This window comes from Piliocolobus tephrosceles, chromosome 12 (assembly GCF_002776525.5).
Source record: "Piliocolobus tephrosceles isolate RC106 chromosome 12, ASM277652v3, whole genome shotgun sequence".
Classification (NCBI taxonomy): Eukaryota; Metazoa; Chordata; class Mammalia; order Primates; family Cercopithecidae; genus Piliocolobus; species Piliocolobus tephrosceles.
In genome coordinates, this window is record NC_045445.1 from 4,616,315 (window position 1) to 4,638,933 (window position 22,619).

The following is a 22,619-nucleotide window of genomic DNA, read 5'->3' on the forward strand; positions in this document are numbered from 1 at the left end:
GCTTGATTTGATCATTCCACATTGTCTTCATAAATCATAACATCACTCTGTATCCCATAAATATATATAACTATAACAATTTGTTAATTTACAATTAAAAATAAAAAATTTCAAAAATAATAAAATATAGGCGTGGTCTCTGTTCTTGTATAGCTTACATTCTAGCTGGGGAGACAAGTATTTAAAAAAAAATACAAGTATAATTTTAAATTGTGATAAATACTATGGAGAAGACAAATGGGTACAGTGATCAAGAATACTAGGGGGAAAAAGAGAGACTTATCTGAAAAGGCCTTTAAACCAAGGTTTGAAGGGCATTCCTAGACAACGGAACAGACCACATGAAGACTAGAGGCAGGAAGAATTTAGTCACAAGGCTGGGAGACCCATTACCTTGGTCTCTGTGCTATGCCTAGAATATTTGCTGCTGCTGTTACTGATACTTAAAGGATAGTGGCTGGGCGCAGCGGCTCACACCTGTAATCCCAGCACTTTGGAAGGCTGAGGTGGGCGGATCACAAGGTCAGGGGTTCAAGACCAGTCTGGCCAAAATGGTGAAACCCCGTCTCTACTAAAAATACAAAAATTAGCTGGGCATGGTGGCACGTGCCTGTAATCCCAGCTACTCGGAAGGCTGAGGCAGGAGAATTGCTTGAACCAGGACCTGGGAGGCAGAGGTTGCAGTGAGCTGAGATCGCGCCACTGCACTCCAGCCTGGGCTACAAAGAGACTCCGTCTCAAAAAAAAAAAAAAAGATAGTAATGAAGTACTACAATAAGAATAAGGCATGATCATAAAATTATACCAAAGCCAAAGCACTTAATGCCTATGAAATGGTGTTTAACAGTTTTATGTTGTCACTGACGGGGCCAGATACAGATGGTTACATTAGTTGGATGTAATATTAACTTAGGCAAAACTTTAAATAAAATTGCTACAGAGATCTGCATTCCATTACCAATAGCTCTGATTGCCTAAATCGCACTAGCATATTGAAGCCACACTCTGGGCAAAGTCACCATTCTGTAGAGTTTCTGTCAAACACTGTTATTGAGGAAGCAATACTTAAAATAACATTCCTTTTAATGATTAGAGTTGGCACAAACTGCAGGACAGAAAAAAATTCTATATAGCCATTGGGGAAAGGATAAGTAGGTTGTGTTTTGCAATTCCTTCCCGGTGAGTTTACAATTATTCCACAGCATGACAGCTAAAATGCCTAAGAAATCACTTACCTGAATCTCAATAATAATTAGTCCCCTATTCTTTGTATGTTCACCATGAGTTCTGTTGACCTCACCACATGGAAAGATTAAGTTTACCCATTTATAGTTCTAAGTATTTATTCCTTACAGGCAAACAAAAATATGCTGGAGGTTTAACAATTTCTGGCCAACTGTGTGTGTTTTAACTAGGATGTTTAAGATGCATCGGTTGAATAATTAATGTATAAATCTTAGCCAGCTGGGTAAGGAAAATGAAACAAGCTTTATTTGTTATAGATATAGATTTAGCTATATTAAAATCTTTCTGCTTTTAAGATGAAGTCTTTGTGTCAAAAAAAAAAAAAAAAAAAAGGCCAAAATACAGAAATACTCCTGTTCACAGTGTAATTAAAAAGGAAATTAACAAATTGTGTTAATTTGTTGTACTCGTAATTTGACTGAAGACTGTGGTGTTGCAGTATTACCATTTGGGTGTGGGAAAGCATGCAAATGAATCCACCAGCACTTACCAACTCTTCACTTATTTCCGCATTTGTTCAACTATTCAGAAATGTGTGGCCTGCCTATAGTAAGCTATAATTAGGGCTATTTCTAATAATTAAGGGTTATTTTTAAAATTAAAATTTTAAAGTCCACTGGTAGCCCTTATATCTTTTGTCTCACACTGGCAGGACCAACAGGGTGGCCAGTTCAGAAGAAGCAAGAAGCAGCACTTAATTTTACTGCAGCCCTCAGCAAATGAGCCATGTGTGATTTTGGCAAAGGAGGAAGGTCATCCAGCTTGCTGGTGGTATGTGCGTCACTAGGGGGTCTATCAGCCCCATCAGAGTCCCTGGAACACAGTGAACCTCTGGTTTAGTACTGGTATGTAAGATATTGCATCTCAGAGGTCAAGGAGCACAACTGTTCAACCCTATTCAATTTGCTTCCTGCCATTTCCACAAACGCTAAAAAGCTGACTGTCTTCAACACTCCTGGCTCTAACAAACAAGCTGGGGAAAGGATTTTACTATTTATAGTTTAGTTTTGACTCTCAGGGTTTTCATAGGTTCAACTCAAACATAGTGCTTAGGGTGTATTTACTTTTCTCAAGTCAAAAAAGCCAAATGCCAAAGCCACAGAATTCTTTTCTATGCTTTAGAACTCACAACTGATAGATGAACTATACATCTGTGCCTCCTTGATCCTCATTGTATATATGGGGAAACTGAGGCACCAAACATTTAGATAACTTGCCTAATGTTTCATGGCCAATTAGTGGCAGAGCACTAGCTAAAACCCAAGCCTCTTGCCCCCTCTTCCACAAACCTCCATGGAGAGCTCTTCCCAGCACACTGTATCATCCCCACCAAAAGTGAGACACAAAATGTCTGGGCAGTGGGTTGTATAGGGTAATTTACTGGTACAAAGAAAGATCCACAGGGTTGTCAGTGAACAGACACTCAGGCTTTTAAGGAATGGCCTACTTACTGAGCTGCTCAGCCTCCCCCTGGGGTCAGACCGAAGTTTAACAATGTGTTGCATTAAGAAAGATAATGAGGGGCCCCCAACAAGGTCAGACACCATGGCTCAACCAGGGTTTGGCTGGCTTAGACTTGTTCCTTACAACTGTTACCTCTAACCCTGACCCAACTGCCTATGATCTGGCTCAAGACCAAGACTCTTCGGCTCCTCCCTCGGTTCATTTTTAGATTCTCACTCTTTCTTCCTCCCTCCCAGCTTCCATCCCTCCATAATTCCTCTGTTCTTGAATCTTCTACCCCACCCTGCCCCTCATCCCAGGATTCAAAGTCTAGGACACCACAGCTGGAGTACTCTCTCCCTTGGTGCACTAGTTCTTGCAGATGAGAACCAGAAGTGTAGAATGAGGTAGGGAAGGCAAGAGTATTTAAACATCTTTCCTTTTTAAAAAAATCAACTAGAAGGTTCTATCAATTTTTTTCCACAGGAAGGAATTGCAAAACACAACCTACTTATCCTTTCCCCAATGACAACCTTTGTCATAGCCACAGTACAATGAAAAAATAATCAAAAGCTGACCAGGGCTTTGCAAAGATCTTAAGGGGCCTATGGAAGCATCCGGAAGATGAAATTTGATTCTACCACAATTAAGACTGAATGTACTTTCCTAAATTCTTGACTTTTCAAAATTGTTCACCTCTATATGGTTCACAGCAACTTATTCCTAGTAGAATATTTTCTAGGTATAAAATTACTATTATTTGGGGCTATTGTTTTTGTGATGTTTTTCAAAGAGCCAGGAAGTCACCTCAACAATCATAAAGATAATTCCTCATTAAATGGCATGGGTAGAGATCTTTCATTTAGCAAAATAAGCTTTCTGTAGGGAAAGTTACCAAGAAAATTAGAACTTGTTTAGCAAATGTGTGTCACATCAGTGACTGGCAATAAAATAAACACAGAAAAGTATAATTCAATTCATGCCATTTCTAAATTTGTGATAACTCAATCATGGCTGGCATATTTTACCTTTCCTCTATCTATTAAAGAAAGAGCAACAACAGGTTTCTGAGTAAATTAAGAGTATAAACATGAGCTCTTAGGGGACGTTTAACCCAGTTCAGAGAACAACTCTTTCCAAGATCTCTAACATTCATTTGCATACAAATAATTAGTGTGCTGATGTCATATGATCTGTACCTACTCAGTGGAGCATACTCAATCAAGACCTCTACTTGGCAATATTTTATTAGCTTTTTGTAATATCATTTCTGCTTGAAAATAAGAAAAAGATATTCTTTTAAAGAGATCTCATTAAAGAACATTAAGAAAATGTCTGTCCATAAATGCCTCATGCAGTAATACATGAGGTAGTTTGCCCCATTATTCAGGGTATATAAACCAAGTCTCCACTTAGGATCCAAAATGCCCAGTACCTCAACAGACTCAAAGGGAAAGACCATGCACTTGTATTGCTTTTACAATTTAAAAAATCTACTGAGTGTAGAAAATTTCAGAAAACAGGTAAATAAGTGTTCTAGTAACTCAAACTCTATCTGAGCCTGAAAGGTAACTCAGAGGTCATGCAGGACGACCCAATCCCTGGCAACAAAACCCTCAGCATATGCCCAGAAACCTGGCTTCTGCTTAAGGACATCCAGAGCCTCAGAGCTTCCCATCTCCCAAAGCTCTTCCCATCATTCAACAGTCAAAGTATTAGTCTTTCCTCATATTGGGCCAAATCTGTCTCCCTGTAATTCCTACATATTGGTCCAAGTTTCTAGGGGAAAACACAAAACAAACAAACAACAACAACAACAACAAAACGATGTTTCTATGGTTCTTTACACAGCACTTTCCACATACACGTTCTCATTGGACTATCTTAATAATCGTGTGAAGCAGTTATTCCTACTACCCTTGTTTCCTAGATGAAGACCTGGAGGTTAAGAGAGGCTCAGGAACTACTGAGGGTTGCAGTGTGGTGAAGTGCCAGAAGCAGGGCTTGAACTCAGGTTTTCTAACTCCACCTTTGATGGCATTTTCAGTATCCCTTGTTGCCTCAAACATTAAAAAGAGAGAGAGAGAAACAAGCTGCTTCTGCTTCCCCAGGGTAACAGCCCTTGAAGTTTAAAGGGGGTAGAATTATTGAAGAAGCACTCTCTACACATTCTCTCTAAGAAATGGAGTCTTACTCTTCACTTGGATTTAAACTACCCAGACAGAGGTACCTGGACCTGTATTTCCAGCCTAGACACATCTTGAGTTCCAGAACAAAATAGCTACTCTCCCCTCTGGAAGTCCCACAGTACCTCAAATTCAGCAGGTTCCAAGCTGAATGTATCCAATTTTTTGTACATTTTATCTCCACTGTTCATTCCTGAATTTGGTCAAAAATACCACCATCTACTCAGACAGCCAGGCCAGAAACCTGGAGAATTACCGTAGACACTTTTCTCTCCCTCGCCAACCTGCCCCACAACATCCTAAGAGTTTCACCATTTTGCATCTGCCTCTTCCTCTCTGTCCTCACTGCTACTGCCTTATTCAGTCCACCGTATCTCTTAGATGAATTCAGTGACTTTCAAAATGGTCTCTAAGCGTCTAGCAGCATCCCTTTCAAATCTACCTGCCTCCATGTAGACTGTCACCAGAGTGATCCAACATGGCAGGCTATGTTACTCACTGCCTCCACATGTGACTCTCAAATCTAGCTAATTAAGAAAATACCTAAGTTCCCCATATGATGTTAATAATTCAGCAATGTGTAGGAACTAATGGTGTACAAAGCAAAGTCTATGTCCTCAATGATCTGAATCTTGCCTATCTCTCTAAGTCATCATTTCTGCCATTTTCCCCTTGCCAAGAATACTCCAGCAATCCTAAAAACGTACCATACTGGTTTGCACCTCTGTGCCCCGACTGGGGCTGATCTCTCAGCCTAGAATGTTATCTCTACCCTTGACCAATCTCCATTGAACCTTCAAAACTTAACTGAGGTGTCACTTCTTCAGGCAGTCTTTCGCAACATTATCAGACTGGATTAGGTGCCCCTCCTGTATGACTCCATAGCATCACACAAAGTTCTCTATCATGACACTTAGCATATTGTATTGAAATTATTTGCTCATATGTCTGACAAGCCTATAAGCTCTCAAAACCAAGGAACATGCTTATTCATCACTGATAAGTACCTGTCACTTAGTAGGCGCTAAGTAAATGTTCACCTGAAATGGATCTAATTTCAAGTGTAGGCTCCATACTTGGCTAACTGTAGAGCTGAATTTTAGGAAACTCAATTCAGCCGCTTAGACCTCAGTTCGCCAAACTATAAAACAGGCACAATAAATCCCCATGTTTGGCCAGGTGTGGTGGCTCATGCCTGTAATCCCAGCACTTTGAGAGGCTGAGACAGGATGACTTCTTGAGGCCAGGAGTTCAAGACATGCCTGGGCAACCCTGTCTCAAAAAAAAAAAAAAACAAAACAAAAAAAACCAGGCATTAGTGATGGTGTGTGCCTTTAGTCCTAGCTATTTGGGAGGCTGAAGCATTAGGATCACTTGAGCCCAGAAGTTCAAGGCTGCAGTGAGCTATGATTGCACCACTGCACTCCTGCCTGAACAAGAGTGAGACCCTGTCTCTCTACAAAGCAAAATAAAACAAAACAAAAACCTCCATGTTCATTCATACACCAAACATGTGATTACTAAGGGATAGGCACTGGCTTCTGTGAAGATTTAATAAATTGAATAATGTATGTGAGAGTTTTTGTAAACTGTCACATAGTATTACAAAGGTATTTCTGCAATTTTAGCTTCTGCTTAGGGTCTCAGCCATAAATAATTTCATTCCCTAAAGTCAAAGTCAACTAAGCTGTAGTCTCCATTAAGCTTACCAAGGTGTCAGAGGAAGAAAGCCATGTGAACAAATATGAACCTAAAAGAGTAAATCCTTCAAGATGGATCCCAAGTGGCTAACTGGGCCTAAATTTAAAATATAGCCAGGCAGCCATTTGCTGACTAGAGGTCACACACATACTCTGAGTTTCCCCAAAACTCCCACCTCTCTTTAACTTTGGGACTTTCAGAGCTCACCTATACCAACCAATTAGGGCTTAGCTGTATTTACCAATCAGAACTCAGTTGCATCACCCAACTAGAACTAAGACCATTTCAATCCTTCATTTGCATAAATAAAGCTGATTAGGAACTCAGGCAGAAACGTTTGCTATAAAACCCAAACACTCTCTTTGTTCTCTGAAATGTACCTTCCTTTTATACAAAAGGCTGTGTCTCCTGAGTTTGCAAACTGTTCACTGGAATAAGGTATCTTTCCTCTGAATTTCTTTTGAGAAAACATCTTTTTCACAGCCACTTAACTCAACAGGAACTACACTGGCCTAAACGAGAGTGGAAGTGCACTCTGGGAAAGCATAACACAGTAAAAAGCCACTTTGGCAGAGGCAGTGCTAATTTCCTAAGGACACAGGCTTCACAAGTAAGTACTACTGAGGAAAGGTCACTGAGCTCCAATCCTCCTCCTCACTGACATCTGCCCTAACTTGTACTCAGATTTCCAAAGTAAAAGGTGTGGATCCTGGTGGAGCAGGCAAAACTGAGCTAAAAAGCTGATTTCCAGAGACTCATCCGGGTCTTCCTGGAGCCTGTCTACTCAGGTGATTACTGAGACCCCTGAGATTATCCTGGGGAGGTCAATCCCAGGGGCAGTTTTAAAGTTTAGTCCCACAGAGCTGAGGGGAGCCAAATTGGTTAGTTTGCCCTAAGGAATTTAAGCCCCGAGCCCTGCACTGTTCTTTACTCAAAAACACTGCCATCCCTGAGTGCTTGTATCCTGTAGGCCTAGATGGGACCATAAAACTTCCCAAAGTCCTTGGACTAGAGGTTCTAGGGCCTGTTTGAGGCTCTCAGCCTCTACCATAGAGTTGCTCATCCTCTTGGGCTAAGCTCTAGTCTGAAGATTGCTTCTCAGAATCCCAAGCTCTGCAGGCTTCTATCAATAACACCATGTGACATCATTCCCAGGCCACTAAAGGAATCTGATCTCTCATTGCTCCAAAAGTGACTACTAAAGCAGGAGAACTCATTGCTCCAAAAGTGACTACTAAAGCAGGAGAACTATCAGAAGTTATATTCCAAGAGCCAAGCAAGGAAGGGCTGGAAGCATTTCCTTTACATACAGAGCTCCCAGAAAGTATGTAAATTCACATTCACTGAAGCCGGTTCTTAACGACCATCCCTTCTGGATTCCAGCCATGTGATCGTGTCTACCTTCAAGAAATCTCAAATGGTGGTTCACTAAGTAAACAAGGCAGGAAGAAGTGTCTGAGCAGAGGGAACACATTAAAAGACAGAAGAATATTTCTGGAGTGACAAGAGACAAAGCTGAAGAAGTAGGCAGGGAGCAGTACAATATGACAGGCTAAGGAGCTTATACTATATTCTTTAGAAAAGTAAGTAGCCACCAGGGAGACTGTAAATATTGTTGTACTTGTTCTTATTTTGATTTGTTCTTTGCAGTGAAATGGCATGACTAAATTTTCAATTTAGAAATTCACTTTGTCAGTAGACTGCATGAAGGGGGTTGGGGGGCATGGTAAGAGACTAGACAGAAAGGCAAGATTGAAAATCATTGAAATAGTCTAAATGAGAGATGATAAAAGCCTTGAAGAAGAAGCAGCATGGGGATAAAGACAGAAGATCAAAGAGAGTTTTAGAATAGTACTGACTTGGTGAGTATTTGGCTTTAGGGGAGAGGAAGAAAGGAGGAATGATGGTCAGATGTATGTCCTGAGAACCCCAGATTGATGGTCTTGCCATTGACTGGAAATATGAGTGGAGGAACAAGTTCGGGGGCAGCTAAGGCGGGGAGAGTTAAGTTTGGACATGTATACAATTGCACATCTGTTCTACAAATGTCCATCTATCCAGTTGGACATCTGTCCCACAGACAGTTTGATGTATGTGTCTGAAGTTCTCAGAATATTCCAAGCCTAGAAATATTTATTTGGGAGTTATGTGTGTGATAGTTCATATCTTAAGATTACATACAAATAGCCAAGAAGGAAAGTATACACTGATTTGTAAAAGATTGTGGACGGTTGGACACAGTGGTTCGTGCCTGTAATCCTAGCACTCTGGAAGGCCAAGGCAGGTGGATCGTTTGAGCTCAGGAGTTCAGAAGCTCAAGACAAGAATAGGAAACATGGTGAAACCCTTTAGCCGGGCATCGTGGTGTGCACCTATGGTACTGGCTACTCAGGAGGCTGAGGTGGGAGGATCACTTGAGCCCAGGAGGCAGAGGTTGCAGTGAACTAAGATCATGCAGATAGGTAATTTAAGGGGCAGATAAGAATAACCTGAAATAAAATGATCAAAGACAGGAGAACCAGAAGAGTAAGGGATCAAAAAAGTCAGAATAGGACAGAGATCAGGAAGGAGAGAATACAAAGTAAAGAGAAAACATATGCAAAATATTATGAAAGTAATGTGGAACTTGGCAACAAATTGACTGTCTCCTATTTCATTTATCTTACATTTAAATATGATGCCAAATTGAAAGTCTGGATGATTAGAAGAATAGTCATATGATTAACAGAAATAGGGAACACAGAGGAAGAATAAATTGATTGGGAGGAAAGACAATGAATTTCAGTTGTGATACACTGATTCTGTGATTAGGGCAATAATGGCTAAGAAACAGATGGGAAACTGCGACAATCTTAGGAGAAAGGTCAGAGTTGGAAGTAAATACTGGAAATCATCTGCACAAAGGTTTTAGTGAAATCCATGAAATTCCCATGGAAAAGAATATCAAAAGTGAAGAGGCAAAGAAGATATACAAGTGGCCAATAAGCACACGAAAATATGTTCAATGTCATGAGTCATTAGGGAAATACAAGTCAGTCATAATGAGACACCAGTTTACACCCACTACGATGTCTATAATAAAAAATACTGATGATAACAAGCATTGGTGAGGATACGGAGAAAACGGAACCTGTCTACACTGCTAGTGACAACGCAAAATGCCACTAGCAATGTAGGAGGCATGGCAATGTAAAATGGTGCAGCTGCTTTGGAAAAGTTGTTCAGTTTCTCAGAGTTAAACATTGAGTTATTATATGACTCAGCAATTCTACTGCTGGGTATCTACTCAAGATAAATGACAGCATATATTCACATAAAAACTTCTACCAGGCTGGGTATGGTGGTTCACACCTGTAATCCCAGTACTTTGGGAGGCCGAGGTGGGTGGATCGCCTTGGTCATGAGTTCGAGACCAGCCTGACCAACATGGAGAACCCCCGTCTCTACTAAAAATACAAAATTAGCCGGGGGTGGTGGCATATGCCTGTAATCCCAGCTACTTGGGAGGCTGAGGCAGGAGAATTGCGGAGGCTGCGGTGAGCCGAGATGGCACCATTGCACTCCAGCCTGGGAAACAAGGGCAAAACTTCGTTTCCAAAAAAAAAAAAAATTCTACCAAATGTTCATAACAACATTATTTACAATAGCCAAAAGGAAACAACTCAAGTGTCCACCAAGAGATAAATGGATAAATAAAATGTGGTATATCCATATGATGGAATATTAGCCATAAAAAGAAACTGGACTTTAGTAAAATTAAACCAAAAACCCTATACTCTGTGAAAGGTACTGTTAAGAGAATGAAAACAGAATCCATAGAGTGTGAGAAATATTTTCAAAACACATTATCTGATAAAGGATTTGTATCCACCATACACAAAAAGAAAACAATCAATTTAAAAATGGGAAAAATATCTAAACAGACATCACATCAAAGAAAAAGTATGGATGGCAAATAAGCATGTAAAAAGATGCTCAGCATCATATGTCATCAGAGAATTGCAAATTAAAACCATGAACTACCACTGCAAACCTATTAGAATGACGAAAATCCAAACAACTTATAACACCAAATTATGGCGAGGATGTAAAGCAACAGGAACTCTTATTCATTGCTGGTCAGAATGCAAAATGACAAAGTCACTTTGGAAGCCAGTTTGGCAGTTTCTTACAAAGATAAACATAGTCTATGCTCACTGGTATTTACCTAAATCGGGTGAAAACTTATGAGCCCACAAAAACCTGCACACAAATGACTGAAGCAGCTTTATCCATAATTGCCCCAAACTGGAAGTAACCAAGATGTTCTTTAAAGGCTAAATGGATAAACTGTGGTAAATCCACACAATAGAATATTATTTAGCCATGAAAAGAAATGAGCCATTAAGCCAAAGAAAGGCAGGGAAGAAGCTTACATGCACATTACTTAGTGATAGAAGCCTCTCTGAAAAGATTACATGCTGTATGATTCCAATTATATAACATTCTGGGAAAGCAAATCAAAAGATCAGTGGTTGGTAGGTGTTGACAGGGCGGAGGGAAAGACTGCCCTAAAAGTTCCCTGTGTTTTACCTTTTCATCAAAACTACTCTGTATGATACTGTAATGGTAGATATATGACATCAGACATTTGTCAAAACCCATAAAACTGTACAACACAAAGAATGAACCCAAATGTACAGACTTTAGTTAATAATAATGTGTCAATATCCGTTCATCAATTATGACAAATGTACCACACCAACGCAAGATGTTTGTGGGCAAAACTATGGTCAGGAATGGAGAGAAGGGGAGTATAAGGGAATTCTCTGTACTATCTGATCAACTTTCTGTAAACTTAAAACTGCTCTAAAAAGTAGTCAGTTAATTAAAAACAAAAACTTAAAAAGAGAGAGAGAATAAAGTGCTGCTACATGCTACAATATGGATGAACCCTGAAAACATTACACTAAGTGAAAGAAGGCAGCCATAAAAGACCATATAGTATGTGATTCCATTTATACGAAAGGTCCAGAATAGGGGAATTCTATGGAGACAGAAAGTAGATTAGTAGTTATCCAGGACTAGTGGGGGGGATTAAGGGGAAATGGAGGGTGACTGCTAATGGGTATGGGGTTTCTTTCTGGGGTTTTGAAAATGTTATAAAATTTATTGTGGTGATTGCGGTGATGGTCTAGAGCTCTATGAGTACACTAAAAATCACTTTAAGTGGGTGACTTGTATGCATATCTCAATAAAACTGTAAAAATGGTAAAGAGTTTGAAAATCTCAATAAAAAGGACAATTTTCTAGAAAAATTAGCTAACTGGAATCACAAGGAAGTAGAAAACATGGGGAAAAATAGGGTGTTACAAATTTTCTTCCGATGATTGTTACAGTGCCCAGACAGCTTTATGAGCAAGTTCTTTTTAATTTACAAAGAACAGGCAATTTCCATGCTCTACAAGTGGTTCTCATTATAAAGCAAAAGAAGGAATAAGCCCATTCATTTTATAAATCTAAAGTTATCCTAATCACAAAACCTGACAAACACCCACACAAATACACACAGAAAGAAAACTGAAGACTGATGTCACTTAGGAATATAGATGCAAAAATCCTAAATGAAATGCCAGCAAGCCAAATCTGGCAAGACATTATGAGCAAGGAGGGATTATTTCAGGAGTGCAATTTATTATTAGGAAGTCTAGACATATAATTCATCACAACAATCAGTTGAAGGAGAAAACCTGAACAAATAACAAGAAATTAATATTTTAAATGTATTTTTTACATCTATTAATAAACAAGGAAAACATAAAATTGGGCAAAACAGAAAAAAAAAGTTCAGTTTTACTTGTGATTAAATAAATGTTAATTTTAAAATACAGTAATTCTTTGTAGTCAAATTGGCAAAATAGTAATATCAAGAATTTGGAAAAAAAAAAGGATATACCAATATTCTGCCTCTAAGATAAAAATTGTTATAGGAACATTTAGCAATACCCATGAAAAGCCTTAAAAATTAACATACAGGTGAAACACAGTTGCACATTTAGGAATTTCTTCACAGGGAACAATCAAGGACTTGCAGAGACGTAGTCACACACTACTTACCTCTGCATTGTTTATAGTACAGAAAAACAGAAAGTGACTGAAATGTCCAGCATTAGAATAATCATCAGATAAATTCTGGTATGTTCATTCAATGAAATGCCATGTAACCAGTGAAGGTAAAAAAGAACAATGAACTTAGGTATTCTGAATACATTCAGTAAAAAAGCTTATGAAAGAGCATGTAGAATACAGAGAAAAGAAAGCTGGGTGGTTACAATAAAATGTTAATAGTGGCTATCTCTGAGTGGGAAGAATACAAGTAACTTATATGCTGTCTTTTTTGTACATCTGTGATTCTGTACATGTTCTATAATAAACATATATTACTTTGGTAAAGAAAAATACAGTAAGAGTGTATTTTAATGTATATACTCTTAACTAAGAAGTTTCACTGCTAGAAATTTATCTTTAAAATCAGACACTCACAAGATTTATGTATAGGAACACACGTTATTATAACAGCAAAAAAAAGAAACCAACTAAATGTCTAGCAATAGCAATTATAAAGTATGAAATAACTATGGCTATACAATGGAATACTAGGTAGCTATTAAAAATCATGAGGTAGAAGAACATATAATGACAAAGAAAATTAAGAAAAAAGGCAGATTATAAAATAGTAAATACAAAATGAGACTAATTTTTTCTTTTATACATTTTTAATTTTTTAATTTTTAATTTTGTGAATACTAAGTGTGTATATACATGTGTGTATATACATATATATATATAGGGTATAATTTTTAAAAATAAAACTATATGGAAAAAATACTGGAGGGAAACATACCAAAACGAACATCAATTACAGTTCTCCCAAAGCCAAAGAACCACTGGTAATTTGTTTATTTTTACCTTTCTGCATTTCACAAATTTTCCACAATAGATTTTAAACTCTAGGCATTTGAGGAGCAAGCAAGGAGTGAGAAAAGGTATACAACCATATTTCTCTCTGCTGCCATTATACTAGGCATTTATAGTATCCTATAACTGAATGCAAGAATTGGTCCTGTATAAATGGGAAGAACATGGATTAAAACAAACGAGAAAAGGGGCAATGTACTAATATGTTATCTGCATAATTTTTTAAAGCATAAATATAAATCTGGAAACCAACATATTACGAGGTTGAGAATGGTTACTTCTTGTTGGTAGGAATGTGGGTAATGGTTAATTTTGTAAGTGTGATTTTCTTTAATTTTTGAAAAATAAAAAAATTAAAATTAAAACCAAACGAGAGACCTATAAATATTTCCACTCACTGGTGTTGGGGCAGTGTGAGTACACTTCCTCCTCTGTGTCCGAGACTGTGGGAGGAGCCCAGTCAGTCCCCAGGATGGGAGGGAACATTCATGGCCACTGCTTTCCTCCCCAAGTCTCAGGGGCTGAACATTGGTACCCTCTCAGTGAAATAACACAGCGATGCTCGTCTCTCCATTCACTGCATGCCAGGGAGCCCCTGATCCTATGGCAACTGCCCCATAAATCAGGCTCATGGACCCCTAACCCTTCAGAGCTCCCAGTCAGCAGAGTTCTCTCCCACACCATGGCCCTCTATTCCAGCTTCTGCACCCTGCCATGAGACCGGGAGCTCCTGGAGGGCAGGGCCTATAGTTTAGCTCAAAGCTTGCCTCTGTGACTACCCTAGTGCCTTGCATAGAGTGGATATTCAATTAACATTTATGAGACTCTGAAAGGCAGGCAGGTATGAAATATCATCTTGGTGCCTGACTTGGGAATAGAGGAACATGGATACTAGCATATATCCATGAAGCCTTTCATCTTCTCAGGAAAAGCACAACCCAGCCCATGGCTTGGCTACTTCTTGACGAGCGCACAGGTGCAGTGGTCTCATGGATGAGAATGCCACCTAGTGGCATGGATGTGACAGTCTCGTGGATGAGAATGCCACCACGGTAGGCATGGGCAGTGATGAAAGCAGGTCAAGGAAGAAATTAAACCTGGTTCAAACAGATCTTCTTTGAAATAAAGATATACAAACCATCACAATAAGTGGAACAGTGGGGGCTAGAAGAGGTGTCTGTATAAAGGCATGGCAGCTACAGTCAATATAGCATCAATATACAAATTTACCTGTGATGCAATAGGTTTCCTGTTTCAAACTGAAAGAAGACATTCCATCTCACTGCCAAAGGCTTACAAATTAATCCTGAGGGTCAGGGTTCATGGTACTTACTCAAGGTTCCTGTGGATGCTGTTGTAGCCCATAACTTTAAAATTATTCTATCATCCTTGAGCACTTTCTCTTAGTGGGGAGATGATGGAATTTGTTGATCATAAGAAGTATATAATGGGAGAAATCTCCTTTGCTAAAGGTTCATGTAATGAAAGTTATGAAAAACCCTTTTTTTTTCATTAAAGCAAACTAATTTTTTCACTGAAGAAAAAGTAATTATTTAAATGTTTAAAGAAACAACTTTTTTCATTAAAGCAAATTAATTCTTTAAATATGTCAGAGTGTCTCTAGGTACTGACTAGTGTTCTTAAAAAAAAAACCTTTTAGGAACAGAAAAATTCAGATGAAAAGAACACAGCCCTTATCTTTCCCCCTTCAAATATAAGTCAAATAGTGGCTGTGAAACTGAGTGCAGGGAAATCCCTCCATTTTTTATAACATCAAAATGGAATAAGGCTTCATTGCTCAAGCTCACATATACCAGGTCTGAAAGCACATGTGGGTTAAATATCTCAGACTTGGTTTGTTTGAAATGATGTTCTTGCTTTCAATATGATTAACTAAAGACAATTACTCTGGACTTAGAGCTTCATGGAACAACATAGACTGGATTATGCCAAAAGTACTTTACGCAGCTTGAGAAGTCCACTCTTAACAAGTGCCTTTGGAAGTCAAGGCAAAGGATTTTTTTAAAAAAATGAGCTGGAAGAGATCCTGACCGGTATAACTAGACAGCCTGTGGGATTCAACAGGTAACAGCTTATCTGCTTTTAAACGCTAGTATAATAAGAGAGTTCACAATAAAGTTGGACAACCACCATAACATCTTTTATCGAAACTGTCTCAAGTTTGTAACTGATCCTTCTGTTTTCACTTGACCCAATTTGGCCAAACCCACACAGCCTAGCACAGGCTCACAATGGTAGAATTATGAGCCTGTGCTCCAGTCAAACTAAATTTCTCACTATTCAACTGTGTCAATATTTTTTTTAACTCTCTAGCACTGAAAAAAATTGAGTCACCCCAAAAGGTTGTTAGGATCATTCTCAAGTACCATAAAAACCCTGTCCAGAAGAGACATATCCTCAGATATGCTGTCACACAAGACTCTGCCTTTGGAAATATAGATCCATGGAGGACGAGACAAGAGTTTACACCTCTCTGCACCTGACCTGGGTTGTTTTATTGCTTGTTATGCTACTGACTAATCCAGTGCTTCCCAAACATTTTTGGAGTTTTGACATTTCACTGGTTCTAAGCAAAACAATTGTTTGTATTGTTTTTATAAAATGTACCTATCTTACCCCCAAGAATGCTGTAACTTTTCAAAAAAAAATTAAAGTTAATTAAAATGAATTTGGCTTTGAGAAATTTGGAACAATTTTGTGAGGTACTTTGAAATCCTATTAAACACTCTAGAATTCCCAAAACAAGGAGTTGAGAATAACTATTTTGGCAAATATGTTTGTCTCTCCATGCTTTGTTATTCCCACCTATAAAATGAAAACTAATGATGCTCCTACTCTTTCCCAAGTTTCCCAGTCTGTATATTATGAGAACACAGGCTTATAGAAAGAACTTTGCTTTCCCCAGAATAAAGGATTCCCATCTAACCCAGATAAAGAAATTTAACTATAACTCTGAAATCTCCTTATGAGATAAACATTCTACATGTTACCAGCAAAATATGAGATACTGTAACATTACCTGATAACACAGAGACATAAAATTCTTTCAGGCTGCAAAAAGATATTTATGTTACTAAACTTACATTTGAAGATCACAGTGCTTGAGAAAAGTGTAGATCCAACATCCAAACATAGTTGCCACTGGGAAGGAACTGCCTTTAGCTTCTGTGAACAGTGGAGTCTCTTCTGAGGTAGGGATGGGAGTTCAGGACTCTGAGAAGATAACATGTCATAATTTCCACTGGGTTCTCTGTTGAAATGTTTCTTTCTGCAGAGAGATTAGAAGTGCGGCACTGGGAGGAGAGGCTGAAAAACAAACATAAGCCTCCCTTGTTGGAGTACATTTTGTCCCCACAAAGTTATTTTGTTTGTGATCACAATTCAGTGAATTCTTTTTGAGAGAATTCTTTTATTGCAACTGTCTCTAAGAAGCTAAATTTCTCCAAGCAGCACTCTGTGGAGAATCCCAGCATTAGACAATAATTATAAATAAGAGTTCTACAAGTAACCAGAGACACAGACGAAAGGGAATGTGATAGGCCATACAGGGTACTGCTCTGCCTCCAGGCTGGATAAGAATCCTAACCCAAATGGACTGGGAAAGAGTTCACATCATTCTAAAATAGTAACAGGAAAGAATCTGTTATGGACTGAATGTGTCCCCGCAAAATTTATATGTTGAAATCCTGACCCTTAAGGTGATGGTATTAGGAGATGTGTCCTTTGGAAGGTGATTAGGTCATGAGGGTGGAACCATCATAAATGAGATAAGTACCCTTATAAGAAGAGGCCAGAGAGCTAGCTCTTTCTTCCTTCTGAGGACACAGCAAAAAGATGGCCATCTGCAACCCCAAAGAGGGTCCTCATCAGAACTCATATTAGCACCCTGATCTAAGACTTCCAGCCTCCAGAACTATGAGAAATAAATTTCTATTGTTTTCAAGTCATCCAGTTTGTGGTACTTTGCTTTGGTAACCCAAACCTTTCTGGATGAGGCAGAATCCAAGAGTTAGAGATCTGAGAGTCAGAAAACACCTCTAGAGATCACTTGTTGTAGCCTTTTGAAGAGAACAAAGGTATTATGCTAATTTTCTGTAGGCCTAATGTTAAGGTATCCTCAGGTGAAAATAATGAATGTGATATAAGTTACATATAGTATAACACTGTACAATCTCAAATAACATGATTACACAACTTAAGATCCTATGACTATTTTTTGCATATAAAAAAGAAGTTAACATAAATTAGTTGTTAGCTAATGTAAAAGTACTGAACAGTCCTTTGTGCTTTTTTTTTTTTTTTTTTTTTGAGACAGGATCTCTCTCTCTCACCCAGGCTGGAGTGCAGTGGCTTGATCTTGGCTCACTGTAACCTCCACCTCCTGAGTTCAAGTGATTTTCCTGCCTCAGCCTCCTGAGTAGCTGGGATTACAAGCGCCCACCACCATGCCCAACTAATTTTTATATTTTTAGTAGAGATGGGGGTTTCATCATGTTGACCAGGCTGGTCTCGAACTCCTGACCTCAAGTGATCTGCCTGTCTTGGTCTCCCAAAAGTGCTGGGATAACAGGCGTGAGCCTACTGAGCAACTGCTTAGGTTAACCTACTCCTGCTCTTACCCAGAATCACAGGTGACTTTGAGCTTTCAGAAGAGGAATCTATCCTTTAAAAGACCCCAAAGAAACCTTGGAGTGATAGAACAACACTTCATTTTCCCTAGGAATTTCTACGTGTTTAGAGAAGGAGGTCCAGATTAAACCAAGCCACTTCTCAGAGCTAACCAGACATACTAAAAGGAGGCTGCAAGTTTCTCAGATCATAAGCCAGGCAAAACCACACACAATTCCTGCAAGAATGGCCACAATTTAAAAATTAAAAAATAATAGATGTTGGTGTGGATGTGGTGAAAAGGGAACACTTTTACACTGCTGGTGGGAATTTAAACTACTATAACCACTACAGAAAACAGTATGGAGACTCCTTAAAGCACTAAAAGTAGATCTACCATTTGATCCAGCAATCCCACTATTGGGTATCTACCCACAGGTAAAGAAGTCATTATATGAAAAACACACTTGTACATGTATGTTCATAGCAGCACAATTTGCAATTGCAAAAATATGGAACCAGCCTAAATGCCCATCAACTAACGAATGAATAAAGAAAATATGAGATAGATAGATAGATAGATAGATAGATAGATAGATAGATAGATAGATAGACAGATAGACAGACAGACAAATAGATAGACAGATATCTCCCACGTATACCATGGAATACGATTTGGCCACAAAAAGGAATGAAATAATGGCATTTGCAGCAACCTGCATGGAGTTGGAGACCATTATTCTAAGTGAGTAACTCAGGAATGAAAAATCAAACATTGTATGTTCTCACTTGTAAGTGGGAGCTAAGCTATGAGGACACAAAGGCATAAGAATGATATAATGGACTTGGGACTCAGGGGTAAGGGTGGGAGGGGGATGAGGGATAAAAGACTACACATTGGGTACAGTGTACACTGCTTGTATAATAGGTGCACCAAAATCTCAGAAATCACCACAAAAGAACTTACCCATGTAACCAAATACCACCTGTTCCCCAAAAAACAATTGAAATAATAATAAAAATAAAATAAAAAATAAAGATGATGACATTGCTGGTGTGAATATAAACTGATGGAGCCACTCTGGAAAACAGTTTGGCCATTAATTCTTTCAAATGTTAAATATAAATTTACCATGTGAACCAGCAATTCAACACCTAGGCAATAAATAAAATGAAAACCTATATCTGCACAAAGACTTGTAAGTATGCTCATGACTGCATTATTCACAACAGCCAAAAAGTGAAAACAATCCAAATGTTCATCAACTATTAAACAGATAAACAAAATATGATACATCCATACAATGAAATACTAGCCAGCAAAACAAAGAACAAAATACTGATACATGCTACAACATTGATGAGCCTCAAAAACATTATGCTAAGTGAAAGAAGCCAGATACAAAAGACTAGATATTGTATGATTCTATTTATAGGAAATTCCAAAGACAGGAAATCTACAATAACAATTTTGGTTGCCAGGGTTGGGGATAGGAAGGTAACTGACCGCAAATAGGCATGAAGGATCCTCAGAGGTGACGGCAATGTTTTAAGAGTAGATTATGTTACTGGTTACATAACTGTAAATCCACTAAAAGTTACTAAATTGTACACTTAAAAGGGTGAATTTATAGTATGTACATTTTATCATCATAAGCCTGATTTTTAAAATGAGGGAGAAATAAGGACTTTCTCAGGAACACAAAAATAATGATGGAAATCCTAGCCAGTATTTCTACACTACAAGAAATCTTGAAGAGGTTTTTTTATACCAAAGGAATATATTAGATGGAAACATAAATGTTCACAAATAAATCAAAAGGGCTAAAAAGAAATAAATTAACTGATCTAAACTATTACTAGGAGTAAAATATTGTGCAGAAGTAGCTATAGTAATACCAGACAAAGTAAACTTCAGAACAAAGAATATTGTCAGAAATTGAGATATTACACAATGAAGAGGTCAATTCTCTGATTAGATATAAAAATTGTAAATGTGCATGCACTTAACAGAGCTTAAAATATATTAGACAAACTGTGACACTACTGAAAAAATAAAATGACAAATACACAATTATAATGGGAAACTTTAACACTTCTCTCTTAGTAACTGAAAGAAAATGTAGGCAGAAAATTAGTGATGACATAAATTACTTAAACAGCACTACTATTCACCTTGACTTAACTGATATGTATTTTTAAAACTATATCCAATGCATGTTTTTCAGCAGCACATGGAATGTTCATAGAGATCAACCATACTGTGGGCCATAAAAAACTCAACAAATTTAAAAGAATTGAAATCATTAAAAGTATATTCTCAGGAGCTGGGCGTGGTGGCTCACGTCTGTAATCCCAGCAGTTTGGGAGGCCAAGGCGGGCAGATTGCTTGAGGCCAGGAGTTCGAGACCAGCCTGGCCAACATGGAGAAACCCTGTCTCCACTAAAAATACAAAAATTAGCTGGGTATGGTGGTGCGCGCCTGTGATTCTAGCTACTTGGGAGGCTGAGGTATGAAAATCGCTTGAATCTGGGAGACAGAGGTTGCAGTGAGCCAAGATAGCATCACTGCACTCCAGCCTGGGTGACAGAGTGAGACTGTGTTTCCAAAAAAAGTATGTTATCAGGAGATATTGGAAATTAATAAAAGAAAGATATTTGTAAAGAACACTTTCGAGAGAATAAAAGGACTAACCACAGACTGGAAAAGAATATTTGCAAATCATAAATCTGAAGAAGGACTTGTATCCAGAATAAAAAAAAAAACCCCTCAAAATTCAACAGTAATAATGATCCACACAGTATGGTACTGAAGGAGGTATAGACACATAGAACAATAGAACAGAATAGCATATACTTTGGGAGGCCAAGGTGGGAGGATCACTTGAGGCCAGGAGTTTGAGACTAGCCTGGGCAACAGAAGGAGACTGTCTCTACAAAAAATAATAATAATTAAAAAGCTGTATATGGTGGCGCACACCTGCAGTCCCAGCTACTCAGAAGGCTGAGGCAGGAGAATTGTTTAAGCCCAGGAGTGAGCCATGATTGCGTCACTGCACTCTAGCCTGGGCATAGAGACCTGACTCTTAAAAAGAAAAGAAAAAGAATATCAGAGACAGAAATAGATCCACACAAAGATGCCCAATTGATTTCTGACAAAGGTGCAAAACCAATTCAAAGGAAGAGGCAGAGCTTTTTCAACAAGTGCTGTTGAAGCAACTGGACATACATGGAGGGGGGAAAGAAAGAAAAAGAAAAATGAACCTTGACTTAAACCTCAAACTTTAACTCAAAATGGAACATAGTGTGAAATGTAAAAATGTAAAACTTTTCAAAAAAACACAAGAGAAAATCTTCAGACATAAGATTAGGTGAAGAGTTCTTAACACTTGGCATCAAAAGCATGACCCATAAAAGTAAAAATTGAAAATTATACCTCATCAAATTTAAAAACTTTGCTCTGTGAAAAACTCATTCAAGGAGATGAAAAAAGACAAATTACAGACGGAGAGAAAAATCTGCAAGTTATATATCCCACAAAGGACTTATATCTGGAATATATAAAGAACTCTCAAAACTCAACATTAAAAAAAAATCCAATTAGAAAAGAGGCAAAAGACATTTAACTGAAAAGGATACACAGATGCCAAATAAGCACATGAAAAGATGTTCAATATCATTAGCCCTCAAGAAAATGCAAATTAAAACCACAATGAGATACTACTACAAACCTATCAAAGTGGCTAAAATAAAACACTGTGACAACACCAAATGCTAACGAAGATGTGGAGCAAATGGATCACTGACATTGGTGGTCAAAATGTAAAACTGCACAATCACTCTGGAAAATAGTTTGGCAGTTTCTTTTTTAAAATTATTTTATTATTATTATTATTATCACACTTTAAGTTCTGGGGTACATGTGCGGAATGTGCAGGTTTATTACATAGGTATACATGTGCCATGGTGGTTTGCAGTTTCTTTGAACACTAAAAATGGACTGGCCAGGCACGGTGGCTGACGCCTGTAATCCCAGCACTTTGGGAGGCCAAGGCAGGTGGATTATGAGGTCAGGAGATCAAGACCATCCTGGCCAACATGGTGAAACCCCGTCTCTACTAAAAATATAAAAATAAGTGGGCGTGGTGGCGCATGCCTGTAATCCCAGCTACTCAGGAGGTTGAGGCAGGAGAATCGCTTAAACCAGGGAGTTGAAGGTTGCAGTGAGCCAAGATCGTGCCACAGCACTCCAGCCTGGTGAGAGAACAAGACTCCACCTCAAAAAAAAAAAAAAAAATAGATTTGCTAAATGACCCATCAATAGCACTCTTGGGCATTCACCCCAGAGAAATGAAAACTTATGTTAATGTAGAAACTTGTATATGAATGCTCACAGAAACTTTATTTGGAATAGCTCAAAGTGGAAACTACCAAAATTGACAATGCTTAAATTATAGT

The 22,619-nt window shown here is 38.3% G+C and overlaps 1 long non-coding RNA gene across 2 annotated transcripts in view; it reads right to left on the minus strand.

Moving 5' to 3' along the window:
- The window catches only part of LOC111535939, a 99,242-nt gene that overhangs the window by 69,449 nt on the left and 7,174 nt on the right, over positions 1–22,619 (minus strand). For both annotated transcript variants that reach the window (XR_002729611.1, XR_002729610.1), the window contains exon 3: positions 16,637–16,821. This is a non-coding gene — a long non-coding RNA (uncharacterized LOC111535939). The remainder of the gene's footprint in view (positions 1–16,636; positions 16,822–22,619) is intronic.